Genomic DNA, 16,367 nt, shown 5'->3' with positions numbered 1-16,367 from the left:
CCCAGCAAGGTTATGGAATAGATCATATTGAGTGTGGTCACACAGCACCTACAGGACAGCTGAGGGATCAGACCCAGTCAGCATGGATTTAGGAGGGCCGGTCCTGCCTGACCAGCCTGATCTCCTTTTATGACCAGGTGACCCCCCTGGTGGATGAAGGGAGTGCTGTCTATGTTGTCTACCTGGATTTCAGCAAAGTCATGGAAAAAACCTCCCATGGCACAATCCTGGAAAACATGGCAGCCCATGGCTTAGACAGGTACAGACTCTTGGTTTAAGAACTCACTGGATGGCCAGGCATGAGAGTGGTGGTGAATGGTGTTGCATCCAGTTGGTGGCCAGTCATCAGTGCTGTCCCTCAGAAATCTGTGCTGGGCTCAGTCATGTTTAATATCTTTATTGATGATCTGGATGAGGAGATCGAGTCCACTGTCAGCAAATTTGCAGACAGAACCAAGCTGGGTGCAAGTGTCAATCTGCTGGAGGGCAGGAAGGCTCTGCAGAGGGACCTGGACAGGCTGGGTAGATGGGCTGAATCCAACAATATGAAGTTTAACAAGACCAGGCACTGCGTCCTACAGTTTGCCACCACAGCCCTCTGCAGTGCTACAGGCTGGGGACAGAATGGCTGGACAGCAGTCAGGCAGAGAGAAACCTAGAGGTATTGATGACAGAATGAACATTAGCTGGCAGTGTCCTCATGTGGCCAAAAAAGCCAATGGCATCTTGGCCTGTATCAGGAATAGTGTGGCCAGGAGGACCAGGGAAGTCATTCTTCCCCTGTACTTGGCACTGATTAGGCTGCACCTTGAGTACTGTGTCCAGTTCTGGACACTCCAGTTTAGGAAGGACGTTGAGATGCTGCAACATGTCCAGAGAAGGGCAAGAAGGCTGATGAAAGGTCTAGAACACAAGGGTCTAGAACATGAAGGGAGCTCATGCTCCTATGAGAAGCAGCTGAGGGAGCTGGAGTTGTTTAGCCTGGAGAAAAGGAGGCTCAGGTAGATCTTATCACTCACTAAAACTTCTTGAAAGAAGGGTGTAGCCAAGTGGGAGTCGGTCTTTTCTCCCAGGCAATAAGGGACAGAACAATAGCACACGGTCTTAGTCTGTGCCAGGGGAGATTTAGGGCATTAGGAAGAAGTTCTTCACAGGAAGAGTAACTGGACACTGGAATGGGTAGATCAGGGAGGTGATGGTGTCACCATGCCTGAAGATGTTTAAGAAAAGACTGGATGTGGTACTTAGTGCCATGATCTAGTTGACAGGGTGGTATTAGGTCATAGGTTGGACGTGATAATCTCAAAGGTCTTTTCCAATCTAGTTGATTCTGTGATTCTGTGATTCTGTGATTTGAGATGAGTATTTTGATGCATTGTGAAGCAAAAGGGCCTTCTTGTGAACAAAACAGAAGGGACAGGAAACTGGAGAGTAAATATTTTCAATGAAATTCACTTCATCTTATATTTGCCTTCATATAAGAACATGGACAGTTCATAGTGCTTTTTGTGGTCTTGTGGGAATTCTCTATCATGCCATGTCTTATCATGAAGTTGAGGTATGAATCCTAATTTTCCATAAGGTTTTGGTGGTAGCTTGAGAGATCTCAGACTAAACATTGAAATTCTGAAGCTTAATTACTATGTAGCAGAAATTTTAATTGTCTGTTTTCTGTAAAGGAAAAGGACTATAAATTGCCAATATTGTGCCTTTTTAGAAGAGATGAGCTGAAATTACATTATTTCTTCTTAAAGACCAGGGAAATACTGGGCATTTCTCTGATGTACATTCATGATGCTTCTTACAGAAGTAAAAAAACTAGTTATTCTCTGTTGTTGTATACTACTGGGAACCAGGGAAAAAGTAGCCTTGAGGCCTTGCCTTTCTCAGGCCTTTACAAGGTCAACAAGTTATAACAATGATTATGCACCTGCAGGGTTCGTGAGAGACATAATGTTTTGCTTAAAGCATGTTTTTGAGAAGATGTTGTCTGTCGCTACTCGCGATGTATTTCGCAGAAATAACGACACGGACTCCTCTAGCTAGGTGGCTAAAGAAGTGGTTTATTGAACAGCGGACCACATTCTTATAGTGTGTTCCGCAAACTACAAACAGAACAGCAGTCTATTGGATAATTGAAGAAAACAAAACTTTCTCACAAACCGTGAGAACTGTTTATCATTAAAGACCAGGTGTTAATCTTGTTATTAATTCCTTTTTATTTTTCCCCAGCGTTATCACCCTGGGAAAGGCTCAGGCTGGAACTGAGAAACTGTCTCAGCCTGGGAAAACTTTCTCTGCATGAGAGAGAAACTGTCTCAGCCTGGGAGCTTCCCTGCCTGAGAAAAGTTTCAAGCCCTCGCCATTTTCAGTCTGAGGCTTCAATGGCGTTCACAGTTGTCTTCTTTGACGAATGAGTCTTTTCTATTTTGTTTTGCATGAACTACTAATATATGCGTTGGAGGCTGAGTGTTTTTCTATTACTGTGTCAATTTAAAGAATTTTTCTCATTATCATGCCAATGGAGCTGGCCGGGTTACATCCAGGACCTTTGACGACTCTAGACAAGGTGGGAGCTGGGCTTCAGGAGGGACTCTTGTTTCCGGAGGGGACTCGTGTTTCCGGGAGATCGGACGTCCCGTCTCCAGCCACGCGGCTGAATGCAGGAGAGCCAGACCCTCTGCGATCACCTGCCCTGCATCTCCCCCGTTCCAGCCTCCTGCCTCTGCGGACACAGCTGACCACCCGGACACAAACGGTGAGCGAGAAGCTGCCCACTCCAGCCCGTTCCCACTTGAGACCGCTATGGCCGCGGCCACCCCCTCCCACCTCCGCTCCCGCTGAGAGAGAGCGTGCTCACAGCTAAAGAAAGGACTGGAACCGAGTAATCTGTTCTGTTTTGTTAGTAATTTTAACAATTGCTGTTGTTTCTGCTTGTACGGTTAGATATATTAGTAAAAGAGCTGTTATTCCTACCCCCTTATCTCTGCCTCAGAGTCCTTGATTCAAATGTTTATAATACTTGGAGAGAGTGGAATTAAAGTGTCTATTTCAAAGGAAAACTTCTGCCTTTCTTGGCAGACACCTGTCCTTCAAACCAGGACAATATGTGTAGTGTTTCTTTAAAGCTCTCTCTTCTCTCTAGCTTAACCATTACAATCCTCAAAAGCTGTACAGATGCTTCTTAAATGGGAGTTCTGGTATATTTTCAGAGCAGTTTTATAGCATTCTAAAGATTCAAAGAACTGTAAAAATATCAATGTTGCAGCCTGTGTTTGTTGTAAATTAAATCCAAGAGTGCCTGCCTTGCTTAAAACTTCATTACACTATCTGCTTAAGTTAGAAACTCCAAGAGAAACCCATCCATTTATTTCAGCCAAAATGCCCCCTTGGTGCTTTGTTAGGCACTCTGAATGTGCTCTGTTCAGATAAAAGATTGGACTGATGCTCTTGTGGAGTTTGAGTGACAAAGTAAACTGGTAATTTTTCTCAAGAGCAAGTATTTACAGAGTTAGTCTTATTTTATAATACTGTATTTACAAATTTAGTCGTACTTTGTATTTTTGAAGCCATTAATACTGTATAGCTGTGGCAGAGGGAAGAACCAATTCAGTGTTGCTGCTTTAGTCTTTTTTCAGTGCTTTAAATTTCTTTCTCTGATTATATTTTCACATTCAGAAAAGCTGTCTCCTTGAAGATTTTTATCTTGTGCTTTTCTTTTTCACTGTGACTTCATTGAGACAAATGGGCAGAAGGCAAAAATATCTTTTGGATGTTGTCTAATTATTCTTTGGGGAGATGAGTCTAAGTTCATAACGCTGGAATTCTGTAGATGTAGATTTTTCTAGCACCAGCTTCAAGGTAGGCTGAAATTCAAAGGTTTGTTGAGAGTGCTTTTTTTCTTACCTTGTTGAATTTTTGGCAACATGTGAGCTTTTAACAAGAGCTAAAAGGCCTTGTCTTTTCTAATTTGGGTGATGTCACCCTTGAGAAAAACTACTTTTAAGTTTAAATTTGAGCAGTCATTCTGAAAAAATTTCCCAGAAACATTAATTTCTGTAAAAGTAGTTAACCAGAAGAGTGAATTTTTTTTCAGATGTAGATTATTGTGTGCATAGTAGTAAATTGCAGAAATAATAATATGATTTAGTCATCATTACAAGGACACTTTGAGAATGTTATCATTATATTTAGTGCTTTAGACTGGAAAGTCTGATCTTAAGTTTCAGTACCAGCAGTTTCTGGCTTGCTGCCATGAGCAGCAGGTTCTGAGGAGGGTACAACCAACTTCTAAGGAGTGTATTTTTGTTTTCTTGGTAACAAGTTTTATATTTTAACAATACTAGAAATTATTCAAATTGAGATCTCAGATGCAGACTATATAAGAAGAAATTATGAGTAAGAATCTGGTTAAATATCAAATCAGTATCAAAGATAGCTCAGACTAAAAGAAAAAATTAACCCCATGTGTGTTTATAGACATGGCCACCTGTAAAAGCACCCTGGAACAGGAAAAGAAGAGGAGGTTCAGTAGAAAATTATATGTCAGGGAACTGTAGTTCCCTGGATGAGTATGGAGACATATATGGAGGTCAATAAAGCAATGCAGAAAGAGCAGGATGTTTCATGGCAGCTTTTCTTCATTTAGATTAATTTTTAGTAGATTGAAGGGTCCTGACTTTTCTCCCATATACTGTATAAGTCAATGTTGTATTTAGATATTGTGAACTGTTAAAATCTTTTTCTAGTGTCCCCACTTTTACATCTTATTTATCTAGTGCATATGGTCTGAGCTGGATATTACTGGTTTTTGTCTGTAATTTGTCTGGAGTTCAAATAAACCTCACTTGACACCATAAGTGTCCTGAATAGGGAAGCAGTGCTACAGGAGATTGGAAATCTCACTGAAGGTTTTAAGAGTTGGAGTTTTTTTCTGTAAATGGAGAGCATTCATCTGCACCATGTTGCTAATTGTACTATGATTAAAAATATCAAGAAGGAGAAATTGGTAAGGAAATGAAGCTTAAAAACAAAACAGCAGAAAAAGCCCACAGGTTTCCCTAGCAACTGTGATTTATAGTCTTGTAGATGGAGACTGCTTTTTGAGAATTTGCCCAAATCCCAGAATCAATGCACTGCTTTCCTCTTGAGAACATGGGAAAAATAAGTAAAAGATTTTGCTAACCCTGGGTATGATAAGAAATGAAAGGCCCAAATAAATGCTTTCTAGGGATCATTTACTTCTGACTTCAAACTTTGAATCTTCAAGCAACCTTCTGGAAAATATGAGAATTGGTTTTGTTTTCCATGCTGAAAATGAGAAGAAAATATGTAAGTCGTATATAACATTTTTTCTATGTGATAACTAATTTCCCATTCCCTACAAGCCATCCAGTTCTTTTTAGGATATTTCACTTTTATCATCTTTCATGGCTAAGGGTTCTCTAGTTTGTGGCTGTCCATTGAGTGATGTTTTTCCTGTCTTCCTTCAATGGTGCAATGAACAAGCTAAAAACAGTAAGCAACTGAAATACTGAACTTGAACAAATACCTCCTCAATACTATTGTTAGTTACGGGTGCTGAGCTCATATTTTCCCACAGCTCCTGTTACAGCTATCTTGAAAATATATGACAGCTGAAGTCATCTTACGGAAGTGCCAGATAAACAAAACTATTCCTTAGTATTTGCAGGATTGGGCTTTCTGATTCCTGGGATAGTTTTATATTACTAAAATTAATTTTTATGGTGCAAAATAAAAATTTAGTTGGAGTTCTAGGCTAAAAATCATTTGCTTCCCTTGAGGAGTAGAATAAGACATCTATTTTCAGGACCATAATTTAAGGGTGCATTTGGTCTTTTGTTTAGGTGCCTAGAGAAGGATCCATGCTCTTCCAGTTGTACATACATGGAAGTCCTTGGCATCTCTATAAGGCTCATCCATATCCTTCCTTTACAAATGGGAGCATGATTGCAAGAGTTAAGGAAAAAAAAGCAATCAAGAGTTTAAGTTGGAAGATATAATTAGAGTTTTTCCATCCCTGTGGCATTGCAAAAACACATCCATTACATAAGTTGCCTTAGTACATAATGTGCACATCTCCTTGTGCTCTAGATATGAGGCAGCCTGTGACTGCACTTTGTTAGCTGGTAGCTCTGAATACTGTCCTAAATTAAAATTTCGTATGCATAGAGATAGTGCCATGCTCAGCTTTGGTTCATGCAATGATGTAGGATAACATGTTGCTATGGTAAAAACTGTGGTGACAACCAGCTGCATGATGTCAAGCTAATATAAGGTGGTTTTAGCAAAATGAAGAAAATACATTGAGAGAAATATTAGGCAGATATTTTGGTGAATGATCCTCTTCATATTAATGAAAAGAAATAACTATTCTACCTGCTTTACTTCTCTTTGGATACTGAATCCAAACCAGATGGGGCTTCTGTAAATCTCTGGCCATTTGTTCGATTGGTTTGCTCAGACAAATGGGATCTAATTGATGGAGAAGCATCGCTATTTCATTTTGTGCAGGAAATTTATAAATTCCCTAAGATTAATCTGAATCACAGATGCTTCTGTGAGTAGAAGAATGCTGTATTTAGAGAAAAGCACAAGTATGTCTAGGGAGAAAATCTCATTTTTGTTATCCAACTTTCCTAAATTGCTCCTCTTTTGAGAAGTATGCAGTAGAATGTCCCTCAGTTCCCAAGATTTTAGAAGTTCAGTGACGTCTAGTGTATTCACATTAAGTATCAAGCTATAAAGTGTCGAGTTTTTAGTGAGTTTAGGTCTTCAAAGAGACAAGAGCAGTTGGTTGCTGTAAAGTTGTTCATTGCAGAAGCACACCAGTCTCAAAAGACAAAGAGTCCAGATTATCAAAGTCCACGTTAGAGCTTTCTGGCATAGAGTCCTGAGTAGAAGCAGGAGCAGCAGCTCCCTATTATAGAGTCCTGAGCAGAGGCAGGAGCAGCAGGTCTCTGGTATAGAGTTTCAGACAGAGGCAGCAGCTCCTTGGAGTTTCTTCTTCTGTTCTTCCTCTTCTTCTTCCTTGTGGTAGTAGTGATGATGATGATGGTGGAGGAAGAGAGAGAGCTCTCACCCCATTAAAAGAATTTTTATTTGTTAATTACCCAATGAGCTAAAAACACGAACCTAAAACATTTCTTCTAAACCTATTAGAATTCTAGTTCTGTAGTATGAAAGTGGTGTTAATTCTTACATGTAACTTATGCATATAGCTCTATCTATTTGTGCAAATGGTTCTATCTTGTTCCATCTAAAAATGTAAGCAATATGCTTACTATGTTTTCATAATGCCTGGGGCTAAGTTTCTGAACTCTCAAAGAGGCCTAAACTTTGCTTTACTTTCTAGGCCTTTTTACTCTCTTAAGGCTCTCTTAAAGAATATTCTTACTTACTTAGACTTATACTTCTGCTTCATATCTATGTGACAATATTTCTACTCACTTAAAACTAAAGCTTACACTTATACTTCATGTCTGTGTGGCTTTATATACATTAATTTCTCTAAAGGTTTTAATTCAATCTACATATTCTGATATCTCTCTGAGGGACTCAGAGAAGCTTCTCTTTTACACACTCCAAACAATAAAGGAGGGGCATACAGAATCTATATCTGTTGTCCAAATGAGCTAAGGTAAGCCTTATTTTGATTAGTGCCTGATTGTTCTTAGAATTTTTTCTAAATTTTTTCTCCATTTAGAATTTTTTCTAAATAGGCAATCTTCCCATTCCTCACTTCATCATGTTTACAAATTAAGGTTTTGTGGCTATTTTTTAGCCACTTTGTCTTTTTCAATACAGTCGTGAATCAACAATGAGAGAGATAGTGCAGTAAATGAAGCAATTACTGTTTTAGTTCTGAGGAACAAAGATATTGGGAGATGTTGTCATCAAATAACCGAATCGCAACATAAAACTGCTTAGAAATACACTGAAGAATTAGTAAAGCTGAGAGGACAACATGACACTTGCATGAGGTTTTTATATTTGAGTTTGACTTGAAGTTTTTGCTTGCAGTTATTAAGCCATTTTTTATAAAGGGGATGGTAAGATATTCATGCTCTAACAATGGTCAATTTATAAAGGAATAGCAGTCAAAAAATGTGTATGTGGGCTGCAAAGTGAGAACACTACTAGTCGTGTAAAGTTCTCAGCAGAAAATATGTGTAAAACTTGCTACATGCTGTTAGGAGAAGCTTATTGGTGTGGATAAAATGGTGAAAGGGCAATATAACATTTAAATGATATTTATTATATCCTTTTATATATTTTTTTTACATATATAATAAAGGATATAGTATATCCTTTATTTATCATTGTGTTGGTTTCACCTGTTTGGGGGAGGGGTGGATTCACCTCAGAGCAGGCTCCATGAGGCTAGGAAGTGAGAGGGGCTCTCCCGTCTCTGGGAGCTTCCCCTGTGGGCTGCTGCCACCAATCAGAGAGCTGATTTGGTGATGGACAGCTCGGGATACCAATGAAAAGTTATTTCGCTTTCACAAATCACAGCGGATCAGCTTTGCTGGCTCTCTTTCGGCTTCCAATCTCTGGGGGTGGTGGTCCCTGGCCAGGGGGCTGCGGCCCGGCTCTGGGCTCGGCCTGGAGTCCTGCCCGGTGCCCCGGCTTTGCGGGGGGCCCAGCTCAGCACCCCGGCTCTGCTGGGGGCCCGGCTTGGGACCCCGGCCCCAGCTTGGTGGGGGGCCTGGCCCAGCCGCATGGTCCGGACCCCCTCCCTGACCGCATGGCCCCGCGCGGCCCGGAGCTCCCCTCTCCACGTGGCATGGCCGAGCAGGGAGGATCGGGGAACCAGCAAAGGCTCTCCCTTCCCCCTTCCTTTCTCGCTCTGAGAGAAGAGGCCTCCATCTGCCCATGCTGTTTCTTCATGATATGGATACAATTGTAACATCTTCATGCCTGGATAAGATCCTTGATTTTTTCTAAGCTCTCCTGAATGGGAAGGAATAAAGCCTGGAGACTTCAGAAGTCAGCGCAATGAAGATAAAGTTCCTGGTGGGAAGAGATTGAAAAGATGCGAACTGATAAGTAGCTGAAAACCTTTTTGTGGGCTAAGGGGATTGTGACTTCACTAAAATTCCTTTAAACTGTGAAATATACTTGGGGAGGTTTGGATGCTTGAGAAGAAGACCTTATTTTTGCCTTGGGGAAATAGAGCTCTCTGTTCTGGAACTGAAATTTGAGCAGAGACATTTAATAGAGAAAGAGATGACTTTTTGCCTCGGGAAATGGAGCTTTCTCTCTGTTCTGGGACTGGAATAGGAACAGAGACTTTTGATAGAGAAGAAGATGAAGAGAATCTTGTTTTTCAGCAGCCTGCCTTTAAAAGTAATATCCCAAGTGTGTAACATAACCCATTGCACAGCTCTGAAAGGACTGTAAAAGGATGAGAGAGAGTCATAATCTGCAATATTTTTCCTGGGCAGATGTGGATTGTGAAAGTGAAGACACCCCCTAAGCCATAACCTAAAAGGGACTTTCTCTCTTAAGTAAACTGAACTGATTATTTGGATGTATAACTGACTGAAGTGCTCTTTGTATGTTGGTTGGTAAGAAATGTGGAATGAAGGGGAGGAGAGAACAATCTAGGGATCTTATTCTGAATTTTTTTTTTTCTTTTGTGTTATTAATAAATTTCTTCTTGTACCTAAGTTTTAAGCCTGCCTTGTCTCTACTTCTGGGTCCTGTCTCTAAAAGAAATTAAAAATATTAAGGTTGGCAAACCCAAGTCACACCGTGAATATCATAAGAGTTGTCCACCTGTTAACCCCCTTTTTTCTGAAGATAGCTACACATAATCTCAAAGCTTGATGTCCTTTTTTAAAATTTTATTTCTAAAAGGATGAAAAAATTTACACTTTATAGTGTTTTTACAGTCTAAGCCAATTTGTTCGCTTGTGAGCTCTTAGCTGGGTTGAGAGAAATAGCTCCAGGTTTTCTTTAACATTTGACCTTTTGTCCTTTCAAACATCACATATAATTGTTGATGTAATTTTGATCCAGAAAATGTTATTTCCAATGCTTCGTTTCAGATTTTTGTCCATCTGCTTTCTAAAGTTTATTTTCCAAATGGATTTTTCTCAGCTCAGCTGCACGCTGGTTGAGGAACGAAACTTTTAAATCCATAACAAATATATGGCTGCTGTATTGCCTTTTCTCAAAACAATATTGAAGCTGGTGGAACTGAGATTTAATGACCGCCAGGAACATTTCACTAAGGTGTCCCTGTGTTTATGCTTTCTCTGATGTGATATTTACCCTCTTCAAGTCACTCTGGTTCCTAAGGTTGGCTCAGGTAGGGGTGGAGATTTTACAGTGGGTTGTGACTGTCTCAAATCATCATCACTCGGAAGAACACGGTGTATTTTTCAAAACATTTTCTAAGAAGTATTCTTACCTGGCTTTTCCTTGTCTGTCTTGTATTTCCACATTACATCTACATTAACTACATATATGGTGAGTATTTAATGTATTGGTTAACTGTTTGTTTATTACCTCTAAAATGGTTAATGCCTATTATTCCTAGTTCTTTGCTTTTTCTATTTTCACATCTGCCCCTTGTTGGGTTCTTTAGGTACTTGCGCTCTCCAGTGTCATTCATATAACCTTGTGCCTGTGTGCCTTGCACCAGGAGATGTTCAAGTGGGTAGTTTTGTTTGGCTGGTTTTTCTTAATTTCTGCTTTGGTTTTTAAAGAAAGAGCAGTTTGTTCTGAGATGTTTAATATGCCTTCAGCTGAAGGTCATGTGTGGCCTTTTCAGAGCAGCTGCTGGGGTGAAACAGCTAACCTTCTAATTCCTGACCTTTACAGCCCTGACCCCAAATGTTCCCAATGGATGCCTGGAGACCCTTCTGAGTCATTCCATGCAGGAGAGATCCTATATCCCTTGGGGAAATCCTGTCGCAATTACTTACACAAAGGAGATAGTGAGGATCAGCTAGTACCATTGAGGGAGGCCACAGTTAAAAAGTCTCTTTGGTGACTACCAAAGCCTTTATGGATTATAACAGACCAGAGACTGCATTTTTACTATCTCAGAAGAGAGGAATAAAGAAATCTGAGTAGCTTACTAGGAAAACTGTAGAGCAGTACAGGCTAAGGCACAAAATATAGTAATCTATTAATGTTATGGTGATGGTAGCTGAAAAAAAGTTATATATGATTTCTTCCCATGACTAAAAAAATCTATCCTCTCTCTCCCTGCAAAACCATCCCTCTCTCTACTAGCTGCAACACCAAAAATACCTTCAGTAGAATTTTAAGATAGACGTTAACAGGATTGAATTAAGGGAGAACTGGGCTATCAAACAAACTGATAGATGGCTTTTCTTCCACAAAATAAAAGCAGAGAAGTAAAAAATATTGTGTCAACTTCTAGCTATTGATCAGGGATGGGATGTCTCTCACTTTTCTTTTTCTACCTCCTGTTTTTCCACCCAGGCTGCTGGGTTAATTTCCTGGATACATACATCTTGGGTTGCTGCTTTCAAAGCCTGATGAGCCAGTTGGTGCCAGCCATTGTTCTCTGCCCAGATGTGTAGGAATGAGGCTGGCTTTTTGATTTGTGGCTTGGTGGAAGTTTCAGAACTGCTGCAGTAGCTTGGGCTGAAGGAATTTCTCCCTCTGCTAGCTCTCAACTGCACAGCCCTCTGCACAGTGTTGAAACAGGTCAGCACTCAGTGCATCATACCCTGTTCTTATCCCTGAGGTTTTTACTGTCAGTCTCCTCCTGCTCCATCTTCCATGATCTCCACTTCCTACCACCAGCTGCTCTTCTCCTAGGTCTCATATTCACTTTCTTATTCTCAGCCTACTCCAATCGAGTGACATTATTTATAATACTGAGAAGAGATGAGAATGAGGATCTGATGGTGTTGTCTTGCATGTATTTTGATGGATAACTGGAAATTGGAGAAATTGGGTTAATTAGCAGGATTATACGTAGTTTTCATACCATCCCCCTTGCTCCACTGTGCTGGGATGAGCTAGTGGAAAATACCACAGGCTCTTTCTGTGTTCTAAAAACTCTCAGTAAAGAAGAGTTTCTTAAGAAAGCTTGGAAGTCAAGCTGCTTTTTGGTCTATCTTCTTGAATTTTATGTAGAACTTTATGGAGATGCAGACTTTTGAAGTGGTGTGTGCTTTATCAAATAAAAACCACCACAATTCAATCTCGTTTGGAGGAGCAAAGTAAATGGATTTCTCTATTTAACCGGCATCATGTTGCATTTTGATATTTTGGTAAACAGCATTTTCTGCCAAATTTTGTGTCATAAAATTGTTGAAAAGTTGAGTAGTGTTCTGAGGACTCAAATATGTGGTTTACACACATGCATCATCCAAGTGTTTTATGGGCAGACATACATTATTGTTTATAGGCTGCAATGTTTCAAATTTTTTTTCACAATTTTACTTAAAAATTACTTCAGGTCAAGTCCAAAATATTTCCTTATCACTGCTGTGCTTCATATAAGTTTCCAAGACAGAATACATCCTTAGCTTTTCTAGTAAGAAATGTGAAGTTGTTCATGTTTTTCAACATGTAAACCTCTAATTTTAGCACCTTCCCTTGGAATCTAATCAAATGGGCGCCTTTAGCAGCAGTTTGAAGGAATAGGTAATTTCAGGCAAGTGGGTGTCATAGCGAGTATTAGCTCATGTCTGTCTTTGCTATTACAAGAAAACGAAGGAGAGAAAATGAGAGCTGCCAAGGCTTGGCCTTTTGTTTACAGAATCCCTGTAAATAACAACGTTTCAAAGTTCAGTGTCACAGCTAATTCGTTCTTGTTGTTTCCCAGGAAAAGACATCTTGCAAAGAACACAAGTTTGTTTGCAGGGTTGAGGGAAGTTGTAAATGGCCCAGGGAGTTTGTGAGCCAGTACCTTAGATGCCGAGAATAGCTGTTTTAAGGGGATATTTGTTTTCTGTACCAAAGTCTTCTTTCCCTCATAACCTGACATGAAACTGAATGTCAGCAATCAAAATGTTATGAACAATTATGTATCTCATCTAAATACAGAAATACCATGCTTTTTTTTTTTTTTTTTTTCTCTGCCCAGGGCCAATAATCTAGTTCTAGATTCTACTTATTTTGATAAGACTTTTTAATTTTTTTTCCTTCTCTGATGCAAAAATAAACTATTTCCAGTAAATAAAACAGCCTATGGAAAGCTTAGATGATCTGGTGATTTATCAAGTGTTGGCTGTCAGGGAATGGGACTCAAGATTTTTTTGTCACGTGCTTTGAAAAATGTGTTTGCTTTCATAATGGAACTGGAGTGTAGGTGAGTACATAAGGTAGGCATCTAGCTATCTCTTTACATAAAAAGCATTCCTAAGAAAACATGCTGTATGCACATAGTCATAATTAGTAATTATGGCAGTTTCTGAAAGAGGTGAAGATTAAGTTTCTGAAAGAAGTGTAGTTCCTCCCACCTCTCTGCAGAGAGACATAAGCTAAGGAAGCCTGAGAGAGAACTACAGGCAACAGATTTTTTTCAACGCCCAAAATTACTTCCAGTTTTGGCTTGAAAAATGTTAAACCTTGGTCCATTGCTAATAAAATCAATTCACCTCTTTCCTGATCTTCTCTGTGAACTATGCCAATTTTCTTTTTTTTATCACAGAAGAATCTGACACAATAAAAAAGCTTCTGTAATTATCACTCTGGCTCTTGTTCCAGAGTCATCAAATTTAGTTTAGTAAGATGCAATGCAGATTTGTAATGTAGAGGTGATTAAGGACCCTGTAAATTTGTTATGCAAGCTTTTGCAGAACATAAAGTTATTTTCTAAAAATGCAAGTTCTCCAAATGAAAGTGGACTTGTGATGGTACATTCAGTTCTGGGAAGGTTTGTGCTGGGTATTGGTAGAACAGTCCTCAAGTACAAAATTAAGAGGATTACACAATTACACAAGTGATCTTTTTAAACCTAAACAGATTATTATTGCTGTTCTTGCTGCTATTTCTTCCCCATAACTCAACCTTATGTGTTACTTTTATCTTGCAAATAGAATTTTGTGGTTAAACGCTATATAAGTGGCTCTCTTTTATGCTGCAGAGAAGACATTGAGGGCAGACGAGTGTTTGAGTCTTTCCTCAACGTAGCATTTTGCTAATTCCCCTGCATATTTGCGGTCATGCCAGAAGTTTTGCAGTGAGAGGCATCCTCTCCCTCCATTCCTGTGCCATTCAGTTGATGCTCCGTTATGGAATGTGTTCTTCAGTGTCAAGAAACACCTCTTTTTCTACAGACTACTCCAAACTTGCCTGTTTATGAGAGCCTGGGATATACAGGGGAATTTTTTGGCTGAGAAACTTGTTTGTAAGTGGGAGAGGGTAGTGTAGATTTTGTTGCAGCATATATGTTGCTAGAAAAACTTCTTCCTGTTCAATAAAACCATTTAATTTCTTTAGTACGTATCTTCAGAGGAGTTTTAAATCTCAAAATGTAGTAATAAGGATGAATAGTGTTATATATAAAAGCTCTTTTTTTGTCCATTTCTTATTTCAGTTTTCAAGTGGACAGTAAAACTTTTGGAAAGTAAAAGATAGATCTCAGTCAAAAATATTTAACGCTCTTCAGCAAAAGTCTGCTTCTGCTTCTTTTTACTTTTTTAGTTCAGTGTGGATATTGATCATACATTTTCTTCCTCTAGTCCTTAATTAAGGCCTCTTAAACTTAGTAATGGAATAAATAATCCTTTTTACTTGAAAGCAAATTATAGACAAGGTTCATATTATTTTAGCATTTAAATTGTCACTAATAATTGTTCTTTTGCAAGTTTTAAGCTTAGGTCATTATGGAACAGAATGCAAATACTGTATTATCCTTATTAAAGTGGATAAGAAATGAAATGTTTTTGACATTTTTTGAAATAGCTGCAGTTTTGCTGTCTGAAAGATTAAATCTGGATGGAAGCTGCAGTGCCATAAGATGAGTAGGAAGAAGTAAAACTGGAGAGATTTTAGGTTATGGAGTTTTAAGAATTTATAGGAACTGACATCTTACATGCTGTCCTGGGTGTAGATACCTGTTTTTCCAGTCCCAAACACCACCTTTGTAGCTAGCTGTGAAATGACTCAGCATTATCTCTCAGTATAGATTATTATATACTAAAATCTGGCACCTTAGCTTTATGCCAGCTCAGGTACAACTTGTGCTTGCAAAATGTATTGCTTTTATTTGTATTGCTTTTATTTTTGAAGACAAGTTCTTGTGACAAAGGAATTCTTCAATAATCTTTACAGACATTGCAACACTCACTATAGTAAATATCTTGTGCTACGGGAATGTGAGGTTTTCTTTATATTTTTATTAATTTTTCTCTGTGCTGAACTCAAAAAAGGAACCAGCTAACTGATTTGCTATCTTAATAATGAGTATATTAACATTTGCTTACAGCTGTGATTTACTGTTGGTTATTTTGTTAGATTACTGCTTTCTGTCTCAAGACAATATTTATTACCACGTTTATTCATGCACATTGGACAGTGTTCTCCCCTTCTTTCTCACGCACTACAGCATCAGTATTAATTCATCACTTCAACAGTGCAAGGTTGGAAATTCAGAGTTGAAAGTGTATTCAATGAACGTGCCCCTTCCATGCGTGTTCCTGCATGATGAGTGAGCTTTGCCAGGCTTTATTACCTTGTTGGAAGTGTTGGCATCCCCAGAAGAGCAGCGAGTGATGTCAGTGGCAGATGCCTCTAATGGTGCTGCTGATTATTCTCGTACCTGGATGCTGTGAGATATTGCCTTGTGCTGAAACAGACTGTGCTGGAGTATTATTGCATTTTCAGTCTGCAGTCCAGCACCCACACACCAAAGAACTCTGCTTTCTTTAAAAACACAGGTACTGTAGAAAGGTCTCAGTTATTCTTCATATAACTAGAAATAAAAGGCAAGAGATATGAGAGCTGGGGAGGGAACAGACCAAGAGATATTTTTAAGAGAAGAAAGGTTCAAATAAGGAGAGCTACAGGAGGAAACAGGTCTCTGACATAAACTTCACTTGCCTGGAAATAAATAGCAGCAAAAAAAAGACAAGTTTTCTTTAAAGCAGACTAGAGGTTCAGCAAAATGTGATAGGTTTGGATACCATGAATAAGACATTAATTCCTACTCAGGATTCATATATTCCTTATGTTAAAGGGAACAAACACTTCAGGTTGCAGATACATTAAAGATATCAACTTTATAACATGTAGCAAAATTTTCTTCTGTAGGTCTCCATGTACTTTGCAGAGGAGGGATAGACCAACATTTTTCATCCCTACACATCTGGTTTTTGTAAACATGGTAGTGTATCAGTAGCATGCAAAAA

This window comes from Oenanthe melanoleuca, chromosome 3 (assembly GCF_029582105.1).
Source record: "Oenanthe melanoleuca isolate GR-GAL-2019-014 chromosome 3, OMel1.0, whole genome shotgun sequence".
Classification (NCBI taxonomy): Eukaryota; Metazoa; Chordata; class Aves; order Passeriformes; family Muscicapidae; genus Oenanthe; species Oenanthe melanoleuca.
Note: the sequence above shows the minus strand (reverse complement) of the source record.